Below are 15,206 nucleotides of genomic sequence, written 5' to 3'. Positions count from 1 at the left end.
GCGTGGTACTTTATTTCGGCAGACATTTCACGACTTTTTTAAAGTAATCAAGCTCTTTATATACAAAACAATTTCGTCTATATAACATTTATATAGTTTAAAGAAGATTAAAAATTAATCATCAATAAAAATGAGCTTGCATGAAAGTTCCGTTAAGTTCACATTAGAAGTAAAGCTCTTCCTGGTAGCCTATGTTATTATGAAAAATGACGTAAAATGTTCTGCTATTTGTTGGTAGAATATTACTTCCCTCTCAGTGTTAAAATAAATTTGATATTAATTTCAACCATCTGCGTCGATTGAATAAAGACTTTTAATATTATCACTTGAAAAAGGTTCATGTACTTTAAACTTAGACTGTTTAAATTTAACCAGTGAATGAAGTACAAAATTGGCCATCACTATTAAAAATGTAAGTAATTCTTGCATTATAGTGCAAATATATACCATTATAAGTAAAGTGTTAGATTTGACCTGCATTTGTCTATGAATTACGATCTATTGCATGTTAACCACAATAAAGTGTTTTCTTATTTTATATTGCAATATTTCACGCCTAAATTACTCGAATAGAACTTTGTAAACACTTCCATTAGTATACACGACAGTTCATTTATTGTTGCATTATATTGGTCCCTTTGCGTACTTGTTCCTCTAACTCCTTAACGGAAGTGGATATGTTGAAATTAAAAAGTCGATTTTGATTGTTTTCCTTGTTGGTAGTAATTTATTCCACTATTTTGGGAAACAAACCGACTTTCATGGACTAAAATTCAGCTTGATTATCTAATTGGCTTATTTGTCTTGGAAACAAAATATCAGAAAAGTGAAGACGTGGGATGGAATGATACATCATTAGTAACGACTGTCATATCATAAACTGCTTTCAAATATAGTGTGTTGGTTACTATGTAAAGACCCTTTTTGCAAATAAATATTCATACCAAAAAAAACCCAAAAAACAAAAAAACAGAACAATGATCTAATCAAGACGCTTTCTGTCCAATAAGCTGTCATAAAATGTAGTGTCCAATATTACAAATGCCAATTTATTTCTGATAAATCTGGATTGATATACCGTTTATAGTCTTGTTTCACATATCTCGTAATTTTGGCATTAGCCAACTGTGATATTTTAATAGAAAAAATAATTAGAAAATAGTTCTCAGTGCTAATGAAAAAACTATAGCCTTGTTTCATAGAAAGGATGCATACCTCTATCTAATGTTATTTCAGGATAAGCATTTTAAATCTAGTCCATAGTACCTAAAGATTTGCCTTCTACTTATTCACAATTTACAACTACAATACACGTGTACTTTTTGATAACTGGGTAACTTAAGTAATAACAAAAAACTTTACATTGATATGACATTATTTAACCTTCAAAAATAAACTGGTACTTCATAATTCGGCGATGAACACCTGTTAATAAAGGGTGGCTTTATTTGTGAACAAAATTGCTGATGTTAATATACCAGAAATTGAAATGGTTCAAATGTACATGTTTATTTAGACTGTATGAAAATATTTGAAAAAATAGCTAATTGCTCTCGAAAAATATTAGACTTTTCTTCCGTTCTCAGCTTGCAATGTATTAATATAATGAACGGTAAACGCAAATGTAATGTAAATTAGTAAGGTATTTGTAGAGGTTTGTTTGTTTGTTTGTTGGGGGTTAACGTCCGAGCAGCAATATTTCAGCTATATTCAGACAATGAACATGAAATGGATGATAAAATGAACATGAAATGAAAAAAAGAAAGGATGGGTCACAAGGATAATAGGGTCGACAAATTTTGATTACCACTGGAAAAAGGGGGAGATGGGTAAGGTCGGGCAATTTAGCCTCCTGTGGCGGAGCGCAAAGGTTCCTACTCCTATCGAATACCACAGCAGGGTTCTTTAACGTGCGAGGAACGTGGCTTCTTTCCCAACACGGTGCACCACTATGGTTTGCGGTCAGGTTTTCCGTATTATAGCCTGTCAACCCCAGCATGAAACACGCCAGGGTTACCCCATTCCACCACCTGGGGCACACATCCCAGTTGCTCTGTGGGCAGAGCGCCTAGCCCCCGGCTAGGTTTCTGAGCACTATTTAGTCGCCTTATACGACAAGCTTAGCGCTGCTGCAGGCCTATTCTTTTAACACCCGGACCTGCACGGGGCTATTTGTAGAGGAAATATTTTTGTATTTCTATAGTATCACGTCATATTACTGACCTTTGACATACCTTTCGGTATTCCCGATATCAAAAGGTTTTACTTCCCCTTCCCAATTCAATAAAGCTTTTGTTTTTTTGTCAATTTTTCTTTAATATGCAGCACAATATGAGGTATTGATTGATTGATTGTTGGGGTTTGACGTCCGAGCAGCAACATTTCGATCAACTATATTCAGACGATGAAATGATGAAATGAAAAAAAGGATGGGACACAAGGATAACAGGTCGACCCGTGCAGGTCCGGGTGTTAAAAGAATAGACCTGCAGCAGCGCTAAGCTTGTCGTAAAAGGCGACTAAATAGTGCTCAGAACCCTAGCCGGGGGTAGGCGCTCTGCCCACAGAGCAACTGGGATGTGTACCCCTGGCGTGTTACATGCTGGGGTTGTCAGGCTATAATACGGAAAACCTGACCGCAAACCGTAGTGGTGCACCGTGTTGGGAAAGATGCCACGTTCCTCGCACGTTAAAAAACCCTACTGTGGTATTCTCCCGGAGTAGGAACCATAGGGCTCCGCCACAGAAGGCTAAATTGCCCGACCTTACCCACTTCTCCCTATTTCCAGTGGGAATCAAAGTTTGTCGACCCCATTGTCCTTGTGTCCCATACCTTTTTCATTTTATCATCAATTTCATGTTCATCGTCTGAATATAGCTGAAATATTGCTGCTCGGACGTTAAACCCCAACAAACAAGACAAATTTTCATGGCCACAAGAAAAAAGGGAGAAACGGGTAGGGTCGGGCAATTTAGCCTTAAGGATGGGTCACAAGGATAATAGGGTCGACAAATTTTGATTGCCACTGGAAAAAGGGGGTGGGTAAGGTCGGGCAATTTAGCCTCCTCTGGCGGAGCGCAAAGGTTCCTACTATCGAATACCACAGCAGGGTTCTTTAACGTGCGAGGAACGTGGCTTCTTTCCCAACACGGTGCACCACTATGGTTTGCGGTCAGGTTTTCCGTATTATAGCCTGACAACCCCAGCATGAAACACGCCAGGGATACCCCATTCCACCAGCTGGGCACACAAACCCAGTTGCTCTGTGGGTTGATCGCCCTAGCCGCCGACTAGGGTTCTGAGCACTATTTAGTAGCCAAGCTTAGTGCTGGTGCAGGCCTATTCTTTTTGATCTCTGGACCTTTCACTTTAATATGATTCGAGAGATTGTGCACACGTTAATTATAAAAGGCCCTTTTACTTATATCAAGATGTAAAACAATGCTTTGATGTATGTCGTAACATGTATAAACCGTGTTTATTATGTATGGGGTGGTGTAGAAAATGAATGGGTAATGATCGATTGGTAATGGGGTACATCGAATTGGACCGTGGAATATGAAACATGGGAAATGGGGTACATTGTAAGGGGAATGGTATACACCGTGTTTGGCCATGAGGATTGGATCATACCGCATGGGCCCATCTAGAATAATATAGGGAATGCAGAATAGGTTATGAAAGATGGTAAAAAAAAGCACATAGTATGAGGTCAGGGAAAATAGGGAACGATACATGGGGTATTGGTACATCATATGGGCCATAGGGAATTGGGTACATCATATGGATGCATGGGGAAATGGGTACATCGTAAGGGGCCATGGTGAATGATAAGTGGGAAATGGGAGTACATCGTATGAAGTCAGGGAAAATAGGGAATAATACATTGGGAATGGGGCACATCGTATGAGGTCAGGGAAAAATAAGGAATGATACATGGGGAATAGGGCACATCGTATGAAGTCATCGGGAAATTAAGTTGAGATATTGTTTTGTGACGTTTCTTATGTATTAAAGGCGAACTCTATTCAAATTGACTTGCTGGTCCATTGAAGGACAATAGCCACCTATAAATAATAGGAGATGTAAACTGTGTAAACGAGTGAACTTTATCGAGTCTGTTTACCTTGTTATCTTCTGCAGAATTAACAGCAAAATTCAAACGGTAATGATGAATCATAAGGTTCATGAAGTTCTTTAGGGAAGAGGTAGGCACAGTTTGATAAATCTAAGACAAAATTTTCATTTTCGGCGAACCTGACAAAATTTCCAGAAATATTTGATGAATATAGCCGAAGGGCAAACTTTAAGGTGCAGAAGTATTAACAATTTCAGGAATGGGGCACATCGTATGAGGTCAGGGAAAAATAAGGAATGATACATGGGGAATAGGGCACATCGTATGAAGTCATCGGGAAATTAAGTTGAGATATTGTTTTGTGACGTTTCTTATGTATTAAAGGCGAACTCTATTCAAATTGACTTGCTGGTCCATTGAAGGACAATAGCCACCTATAAATAATAGGAGATGTAAACTGTGTAAACGAGTGAACTTTATCGAGTCTGTTTACCTTGTTATCTTCTGCAGAATTAACAGCAAAATTCAAACGGTAATGATGAATCATAAGGTTCATGAAGTTCTTTAGGGAAGAGGTAGGCACAGTGTGATAAATCTAAGACAAAATTTTCATTTTCGGCGAATCTGACAAAATTTCCAGAAATATCTGATGAATATAGCCGAAGGGCAAACTTTAAGGTGCAGAAGTATTAACAATTTCAGGAACCGACATTAAAAGAAATGCCGTCTGCGATTATCACGGAACCCATCAAAACTAATGCCAAACATTACTCACTGAATTCTCTCCAGATAATTGACACATAAGAAGAGCTTGACCTTTTGAGATTATCCCCAATCGGTACTGGACACCATTTTTAAAATATCTAGTGCCTTAAGACACCTAGATTTAAGTAATTTGATATGGGGAAGAAAAGATGTTCAAACTGAAATGAACGAGGAAGCGATTTGCGCTGTAAGAAATGCACAGAGAATAAACTAAAAGTGTGAAATTGTGACCCATTTCGTGTAGATTGTACCATTTGTTTAAAAGAAGTTAATTTAGACGTTGCATTACCTTTAATTGCTGCATCGGTAACAGAAAATGCTTACGCTCTTAAAGAAGATTTCACCGACAAATTACTCTTTTGTAAATAAGCAGTTTTGAATGATTGATTGATTGATTGTTGGGGTTTAACGTCCGAGCAGCAATATTCCAGCTATATTCAGACGATTTGAAAAAGCCAAAACTGTAAAATTATACTTTACACTTACCAAGATAAAAACATGTCTCACGAAAAAAAAATATGTATTAAAATGTTGGAACCAGACCTAGATAATTATTTCAATAGTTTTTATAGTAATGGGTCGGTACTTTCACAACATACACCAAGTCCTCAGCATTTGAAAGATATTGTCACCAATTACTAATCTAAATGGCAAAAGGTAGATATAGAAGGTATAAATATCATGCAAGACAATGATAAAGTTGTCAAAATAATTGGGAGAAACCGACAAGAAAGAAAGATAAAGCATTTTGAATTATCACAGGGAGCATATCCTGTAACTAAAAAGTTGACCATACCATTTCACCAGTCAGTAAGATTTTAAGCGTTTTGTTCTCCATGACGAAAAGTGTGTACAATTTATAAAACTTACAACATACTGGTATATGCATAAACATCATGATTTTTCATGTAATTGTCTAAGAAATTCTAGTCTTTTCCTTTAGATTTACAGGATTATGTCGCAATGTTGCACCCCGTGCAGGTCCGGGTGTTAAAAGAATAGGCCTGCAGCAGCGCTAAGCTTGTCGTATAAGGCGACTAAATAGTGCTCAGAAACCTAGCCGGGGGCTAGGCGCTCTGCCCACAGAGCAACTGGGATGTGTGCCCCAGGTGGTGGAATGGGGTACCCCTGGCGTGTTACATGCTGGGGTTGTCAGGCTATAATACGGAAAACCTGACCGCAAACCATAGTGGTGCACCGTGTTGGGAAAGATGCCACGTTCCTCGCACGTTAAAGAACCCTGCTGTGGTATTCGATAGGAGTAAGAACCTCTGCGCTCCGCTATAGGAGGCTAAATTGCCCGACCTTACCCATCCCCCCTTTTTCCAGTGGCAATCAAAATTTGTCGACCCTATTATCCTTGTGACCCATTCTTTTTTTTTCATTTCATGACCCATTTCATGTTCATTGTCTGAATTAGCTGAAATATTGCTGCTCGGACGTTAAACCCCAACAAACAAACAAAAAACGCATTGTTGCACTGAAACTTAAGGATATGACCTATTTTGAATGAATCGTATACTCAATACTTCACCATATAGATCATCATGTGTCTTTTGGGGAAGATAGCATCTTTGTGTCAACATAGCTTTGTATGTAGTTCAAATGATATCGCGCGTTACCATCACAATGGCTTCGGCTGTTCATTAGCTATTGATGAACAATGGTTCCATCGTGTCACGCAAAGTTCAAAATCAAATTTTCGTCAATTTGGGACAGTGTGACGTATGAAAATTTCCAAGCTATCTTAATGTCCTTTATGACTACTTCAAACAATATGTCGATTCCTACATGTGTCATCAGTATTTTTAGGTGTATTGGAGTACTTTCACCAGTATAAAGCTAACTTAGATTTGGTAGGTATATTAGCATTTTCTGATTCTTTAAAGAATGACATAAAAACAATATGGAACAAATAGTAATAAATACATGAACAGATAACTTGTTTTCTAGGGTTTGAGATTAAAACATGACTGCTATACTTTCCCGAGAACGACTAATGTGAAGTTAATCTGAATTTATTTAATGATATCGAGCCAATAAGTAAGTACGTAGTCTATATTTACAGTCGGCATATTTAAACAAGCAAATCATGAGCTCTGAAGAGCTCTTCAATCGACTAATACATGCAAAAATAACTAAAAACATTCATAGACACAATGTATAAACAAATCATCACAGCAAGACATTGCTATTGAATCAGGCAATGTGATTCCCATGTGATAAGCGCCGCTCTAAACAATATGGAATGGGACCCAAGTCAAAACATATATGTTGTAAAACAAAAAATAATCTAAAAATAAATTAAAACTATGCAGACATAGAATAATAAATAAAGAAGCTCGAAATTAGCAAAACAACCAAAAGTTAAAAAAAAAAAAAAAAAAAAAGCCTGAGAATGTCAAGCTTGAGACATAATTATTATCATGCTCTACAGTGCCATATCATATTTGTTCCAACACCAACTGTTTATGTATGTTTTACACTTGAGGTCCGAGTTCTGGCTTCATTTGTTTGTTTGTTTGTTTGTTGGGGTTTAACGTCCGAGCAGTAATATTTCAGCTATATACAGACAATGAACATGAAATGAAAAAAAAAGGATGGGTAACAAGGATAATAGGGTCGACAAATTTTGATTGCCACTGGAAAAAGGGGGTGGGTAAGGTCGGGCAATTTAGCCTCCTCTGGCGGATCGCAATGGTTCCTACTCCTATCGAATACCACAGCAGGGTTCTTTAACGTGCGAAGAACGTGGCAACTTTCCCAACACGGTGCACCACTATGGTTTGCGGTCAGGTTTTCCGTATTATAGCCTGACAACCCCAGCATGTAACACGCCAGGGGTACCCCATTCCACCACCTGGGGCACACATCCCAGTTGCTCTGTGGGCAGAGCGCTAAGCCCCCGGCTAGGTTTCTGAGCACTATTAAGTCGCCTTATACGACAAGCTTAGCGCTGCTGCAGGCCTATTCTTTTAACACCCGGACCTGCACGGGGCCTGGCTTCATTTGAAAACGAGTTCCATACGTGTGCTGCCTCGCATCTGAGAGATTTTACACTGTTGTTTGTGGTCGGGGTACCTCTGCAGTATTAACATACCGACGTGATTTTGTGCAAAAAACAGGTCTAAAGAGATGGTATTTTTGCTGTTCCAAAATGAGTTATTTGGAGCTGATATAATAAATTATAAATGAAACGAATCGCAAGTTCTTGAATATTTTCATTTTTGTAGGTGCTTTGCTCATTACAAAATTTGAAAGTCTAAAGAAAATAACTTGATAACTTAGTTTGACATATTAAGGTATTTGTATATTGTGATTTCTCAAGCCTGTTTCAGAACTTCCCTATTCAAAAAAAATGTCTTTTTACAGATAATTGATATATGTCAATTAAAATTCAGTAATATCTCTGGTAACACAAAGTAATTTAAAATCTTTCCTATATGAAAAATATATCATATTCAAATCAAACTTAATACTTTTGTGTGATTGCCAACTGATATAGCCTTGAATTTCTCTGGATTGGCTTGCATTTCACTATCCGAAAGCATGTCGTCTTCCAGAGGTGATATAACAGTGTCAAAACCGAAAATCGATTGAATCCATGTCAGAAAAAACACAAACGACAACAAACACAAAAAATAACGACACCCACCGCACTACAGGCGCCCGGTCCGAGACAGGCACACAAAATACGTGGGAGGGTCAAAGATGCTTGCGAGCGCCCACGCCTTCTCGGGACAGCCCAACAAGAAATCTTTCGAACCCGAATTCAAGTCCAGAGGCCAGCACAGAACAATAACACCCAAAAAATAGGACAAATAACAACAAGCTTCATCCATCCCGAGAGAGCATTTGCCTTTTCAGTAAGCCAACTCAGAATCCAAAAGCTACTGACAAGCCAACCCCGTTAACTCAAACCAATAAAAAAACACGGCCATGAGGATCCAGTTATTACATATCACAAGAGTATAAATAAAAGAATGCCAATATAAAAGCAATGACGTTCACATGGCACATTAGCATAATAATATTATTCGGGATTTGTTATCATATACTTTGTGGAAGAAAACATTGAAAAGAGTATAAAGAGATCTCGTTCACTGAAGTCTAAAACATTGCTACAAACCTGTCAAGCATGTCAAGGAATATATACAACGCTAGAAGGAGCTAAAGGAACGTCTCCGTCAAGGATGACAAATTAACAATTGGAAACAAAAAATTGTCTGTCTTGTCGTAAATTTTAGTTTTGAGTTTACCTTGTGAAATGGAAATATTAAAATCTAGAAAAGAACAATTACAACTGTCCTTATACCTACATTGTATTAAAAGTCAATCTCTTAAAGTAAATTTCAGCAGAGTATTTGAAAAAGTCAGGATCTTTAAGGTAAAAATATCAAATATCAGCAAGGTAATGATAAGTATTATGCAATTTGTCTATTAAATCAGATTTGGAAATTCGGCAATAAACTAAGATAATTACAGTACTGGAATAGATATGCCATTAAAGGAACACATCTTACAACCTGCCGGTATATTTTATCGCCAAAACGGACAGTAATATTGTCAAGAAAGTAATTGACTGAAATAATCATGTCTTAACAGATCCAGTAAGTATAATTTTTAAATTTGCCTCTTTCGTCTGAGAAAAGTCCATTTTTGATCTGTGGTGTCGAGACACCATTTGATAATATTAGAGCATTTATTTTAAATGAGGTAATGTGGAAGTGTGTTGTAAGGTTTGCAGAAATTATAACTGCCCACAGTTTCTACGGTTTTTTTCCTAGCATGTAATTTATCACAAATATCTAGCGAGTTTTTCACACTCCAAAATAATTATCACCGTTATGTTCATAGGCATTATTATAATAGTTTATAAATAGATCCTTTAATTTATTGACAGCACTGATTAACAGAACAGAAATGTAACTTGCAGTACACTTACTGGGCATTGAGATTAAAAGGAATTAAAATGGATTTTTGAATAATTTCGGTAACAAACACACGATAGGGACTTGACAAATGTTCACCCTGGCCCTTTAGCTTATATGTGTCAGTAATGTAATTGTTTACTATTTGACTCTCTGTTGAGTACATGACATAAAATGCAGAAGTACAATTATATAGTATTTATGTCATACCACTAAAACATCATTGGTTGATTTGTCTGTCGGTAGAAATACGAATTGAGAAATGAATTTCTGAAATATTGGACACGGATTTTGGCTGTTCTGTTAATTTCTAAATTGTTTTCAAGGTAAGATATTCGCCTATTAATATACAATATTTAGGTCATTCTAAGTTAAAATTTTGGCTCTCAGGGCAATGAAAAAAAATTGAATCTAAACATAACTTTCCTTCTGTTAAAACCGGTAAATCCTACTACCAATCTTTCAGAATCAGGTTTAGATCACCTTTCAAGGACTATATGTTCGATGAAACAAAAACAAATATTCAAACAAACGTGATAAACATAACAAAACAAAATCAAATTATGTAAATATTACTTACTAAGCGATTGTTGTTGTATGATTCACAAAAGTATACCAAATTTCCCAAAGATACGGACCGAGTTGATCAAAAACCAAAACATTGTTTGCTATAAAAGTCAGATATAGTTTAACTATAGGCGTCTATCTAACGCATACACTAATGCGCAACTTACTTCAGTTATTTGCATTTACATTCACCAAATTTTGAAGGTATTGTAATTTGAAAAAATATACAGAGAGCAATTTTCCAAAAGAAGTAGTCATTTAGAATTATTTTTAATAGCTTCTGCACATGCTTTCGTTTTGGGATTTGTTTAGGCAATTAAGAGTACTAGTACAATGGTGCCGATATAAAAGAAATGTACCTGTTAATAATTGTACCAAAATAACATGAACCATTAAAATCACTTTCTTGGTTCTACATGTATAAGCGTTTCCTTGGCATTTTAGTTTGTTTGTTTGTTTGTTGGGGTTTAACTTCCGAGCAGCAATATTTCAGCTATATTCAGACAATGAACATGAAATTGATGATAAAATGAACATGAAATGAAAAAAAAAAGGATGGGTCACAAGGATAATAGGGTCGACAAATTTTGATTGTCACTGGAAAAAGGGGGATGGGTAAGGTCGGGCAATTTAGCCTCCTGTGGCGGAGCGCAAAGGTTCCTACTCCTATCGAATACCACAGCAGGGTTCTTTAACGTGCGAGGAACGTGGCATCTTTCCCAACACGGTGCACCACTATGGTTTGCGGTCAGGTTTTCAGTATTATAGCCTGACAACCCCAGCATGTAACACGCCAGGGGTACCCCATTCCACCACCTGGGGCACATATCCCAGTTGCTCTGTGGGCAGAGCGCCTAGCCCCCGGCTAGGGTTCTGAGCACTATTTAGTCGCCTCATACGACAAGCTTAGCGCTGCTGCAGGCCTATTCTTTTAACACCCGGACCTGCACGGGGCTGGCATTTTAGTAAGTAGCTTTTTAAATGATATTTTTAGATTAAAATTATATCATGAATGTCGTTAATAACTAAGCATATTAAAGTTAAAATCATTAGTAAGCAGCTATCTATCGTATCTTGTTAACATTTTGTCGACAGTCTGGCGGAAATCTTAAAAGATGTCAACTGGCATATTTTGGGGTTTGCAGATTCCGCTAAAAAGCCATTTTTCACCTCCTGTTGTCATCATTACATCAATCAATTCAATAATTTTGAATCTAAGAGCTTTTGTCTATCACTTGCTATATCTGTTCGCAAGTATGCAATTCTTCCACCGCCGAACTGGTTACGATCAGTCCACCACTATGTAAAATAATCCAGTGACAGTTCGAAATCTTGGAGGGAGTAATCAATAGTTTTTGTTTGTTTGTTGGTTTGTTTGTTTGTTAGGGTTTAACGTCCGAGCAGCAATATTTCAGCTATATTCAGACAATGAACATGAAATGGATGATAAAATGAACATGAAATGATAAAAAAAAAAGAATGGGTCACAAGGATAATAGGGTCGACAAATTTTGATTGCCACTAGAAAAAGGGGGGGGTGGGTAAGGTCGGGCAATTTAGCCTCCTGTGGCGGAGCGCAAAGGTTCCTACTCCTATCGAATACCACAGCAGGGTTCTTTAACGTGCAAGGAACGTGGCATCTTTCCCAACACGGTGCACCACTATGGTTTGCGGTCAGGTTTTCCGTATTATAGCCTGACAACCCCAGCATGTAACACGCCAGGGGTACCCCATTCCACCACCTGGGGCACACATCCCAGTTGCTCTGTGGGCAGAGCGCCTAGCCCCCGGCTAGGTTTCTGAGCACTATTTAGTCGCCTTTTACGACAAGCTTAGCGCTGCCGCAGGCCTATTCTTTTAACACCCGGACCTGCACGGGGCAGTAATCAATAGAAATGAAAGATTAATGAAATTTGGCTGTAGTGAGTATTTAATATATTCATGTTTATGTCGAATACAGTAATATTTAAGTACCTACAGCTAAAATTATTTGGCTTTCATTGCCAAACTTTTGATAAGTTTCAAAGTTGTCAAACAGCTTTTTTTAGTTCCTGTCTTACGGATTGAATGTTACGTTATGATGACCACCTTACTGGTCTTTTTCGACAATTGAGAAGCCCCGTGCAGGTCCGGATGTCAACAAAATATGCCTGCAGCGCGCTAAGCTTGTCGTAAAGGCCGATTAAATAGTGTTCAAAACCCTAGTCGGGGGCTAAGGCTCTCTGCCCATAGAGCAACTGGGTTGTGTACCCCTGGCGTGTTACATGCTGGGGTTGTCAGGCTATAATACGGAAAACCCGACCGCAAACCAAAGTGGTGCCGCGTGTTGGGAAAGATGCTACGTTCCTCGCACGTTAAAGAACCTTGCTGTGGTATTCGATAGTAGTAGGAACCTTTGCGTTCCGCCACAGGAGGCTAAATTGCCCGACCCTGCCCATTCCTCCCTTTTTCTACCGGCAATTAAAAATTGTCGACCTTTCCCTTGTGTCCCATCCCATTTTTCATTTCATGTTCATCGCCTGAATTAAGCTGAAATATTGCTGCTCGGGCGTCAAACCCCAACAATCAATCAATCAAACAATCAAATCTTTAACATCCTTAGTATGGACACGAATGCTTGTTTGTTTGTTTGTTTGTTGGGGTTTAACGTCCGAGCAGCAATATTTCAGCTATATTCAGACAATGAACATGAAATGGATGATTAAATGAACATGAAATGAAAAAAAAAGGATGGGTCACAAGGATAATAGGGTCGACAAATTTTGATTGCCACTGGAAAAAGGGGGATGGGTAAGCTTCTTTCCGAACACGGTGCACCACTATGGTTTGCGGTCAGGTTTTCCGTATTATAACCTGACAACCCCAGCATGTGACTCGCCAGGGGTACACATCCCAGTTGCTCTGTGGGCAGAGCGCCTAGCCCCCGGCTAGGTTTCTGAGCACTATTTAGTCGCCTTTTACGACAAGCTTAGCGCTGCTGCAGGCCTATTCTTTTAACACCCGGACCTGCACGGGGGGACACGAATGCCTCTGTTGAGATGTGACTCCTTGAAACACGAATGCAGCATAACGAAATTTGCTGTAATGGGATTTCTGAATTTATAGGATACAGCTTCTGACAAAATCAACCCTGAACAGAAAGTAAAAGTTTGTCATGCTCTTGTAGTCATATTTTCAAACATTTAATGTGATGCCAAATTGAGCAATCAACTCAAGAAGCCTCTGATTATTCCTTACAGGCTATATGGATTTTGAGTAGGGCCAGGATTCATAGAAATATCGCCGCTAAGTGAGATAAGTAATTTTACGTTACATTGTAATCATTTTGTTGTCGATTCTGTCGCTGTATGATTCTTCTCGGTAGCATTCGCGAAAGGGCCAGGAGATTAAATTGTCAATAAATAGTCAAATATGTGGATTGATTTTATGTTGTTGCATGCATAATACCCTAGATGGACATAGTGTATGGGGTAGAGAACTAATTAAAAAAAACAATTTACATGTTAACAAAATTAAAAATATCAAATTCAATTTGATGATGTAAATATTTAATATAGAAAAATGCAATGGGTTCCATGGGGGGTGGAGATTCTTCTATGGGGACGGAAGATAAGGGTCATGGGGAATGGAGCATGTTTAATGATGTAAATGGGAAGTTTCATTTTACCAACACTTGCAACAACGTTTTGTGCTTAATCTTCACTGATCTTCATCTTTAAGTACATTGCACTTGCATTACTGTACTTTATTGTATTCTACAGGATATATTTAGTCAAGACATAATTAGTGTTGCTTTCTAAAAGCAATATATCGTAAGCATGTACATGTTATTCTCTTTTGTATTGCAGTCTTTCGTGTCTGCAGATTTCTAGTAAATCACTGTCAACATTTCCAATAGGAGCATCAGACGTTTCATTTATTGTGGCAATATTATCCGATTGCATAATTGTTTTTCAGAGATTCAAGACAGGTTGTTACTCTGACGAATGAAAAAAGTTGACGTCTTCCGTCTTGAAAGCAGGATTCATACTAACTGAAATATTATGGGGCAACATTTGAGTCTTCACATAAAAAATTGATGTACTTCAAAATGCTACAATCCAGTGGTGTTAATGACCTACGTAGGAATTGATTTTGAATTGTCAACAGAAAAAGGGAAAAGAATGATTAAATTCATTCTAGTTTTAAAAAAAATTGTTTTAAGATGTACGAAGAGAAATATATTTAATTTGCTGTGCAGCTTTCACAAGGATAAATTTTATTCTTTCCATGTTACCTATCGAATTCGAATAATCTGAATGCATTCTCATAAAGCTTACATAAAGAGTTCCTTATGATTTTCTTTTACGTTTTTATATATTATTTTTTTTTCATTATTTCTTTTATTTATAACACAAAATGAACACTACACATGTATATGTTAACTGTAAAATTAGTTTTGCGTATCAAAGAAAAAAAATTTAAATTGGAAACCACAAAATGCTCAAACCCTTAAAAGTTCATAAAAAAAAATCAGAGACGGGAGGCGATTCATGCATGTCGAAACTAATCAAAGTCCCTTTTAATTTCGCATTTAGAAACGGTAACAGACCACGTACCCGGTAAGAGTCTGTCTTTCGGTTGAGATAATATATATATATATCTTTCTAGAGGGCGTTTTTTATTTTATTTTTAAAAGTTAAAAACTGTATACAATAAGGACTTAAAAATATAGCATATGAAGACGTAAAAACATCTTTTGTTCGGTGGATTTCCCTGCATCCTTTAGGTAACCATTAGCAGTGTCAAGAGTTTTTATATGAATTACTACTTATTTTTGGTTATTAAACCAAAAGCAAAATAGCCGTAGTCTACTCATTTATTC

The 15,206-nt window shown here is 37.5% G+C and overlaps 1 long non-coding RNA gene across 1 annotated transcript; it reads left to right on the top strand.

The window, feature by feature from the left end:
• Nucleotides 1–253: 253 nt before the first annotated feature.
• Nucleotides 254–14,712, top strand: LOC148622220 (uncharacterized). The gene is made up of 4 exons (XR_015920598.1): nucleotides 254–412; nucleotides 6,798–6,887; nucleotides 9,294–9,454; nucleotides 14,300–14,712. It is a non-coding gene; the product is annotated as an uncharacterized LOC148622220 (long non-coding RNA).
• Nucleotides 14,713–15,206: the final 494 nt, after the last annotated feature.

Source organism: Perna viridis, chromosome 3, assembly GCF_037379345.1.
Source record: "Perna viridis isolate PV_CMFRI_1.1 ecotype Kerala chromosome 3, ASM3737934v1, whole genome shotgun sequence".
Lineage (NCBI taxonomy): Eukaryota > Metazoa > Mollusca > Bivalvia > Mytilida > Mytilidae > Perna > Perna viridis.
Note: the sequence above shows the minus strand (reverse complement) of the source record. Positions and strands in the feature narration are given on the sequence as shown.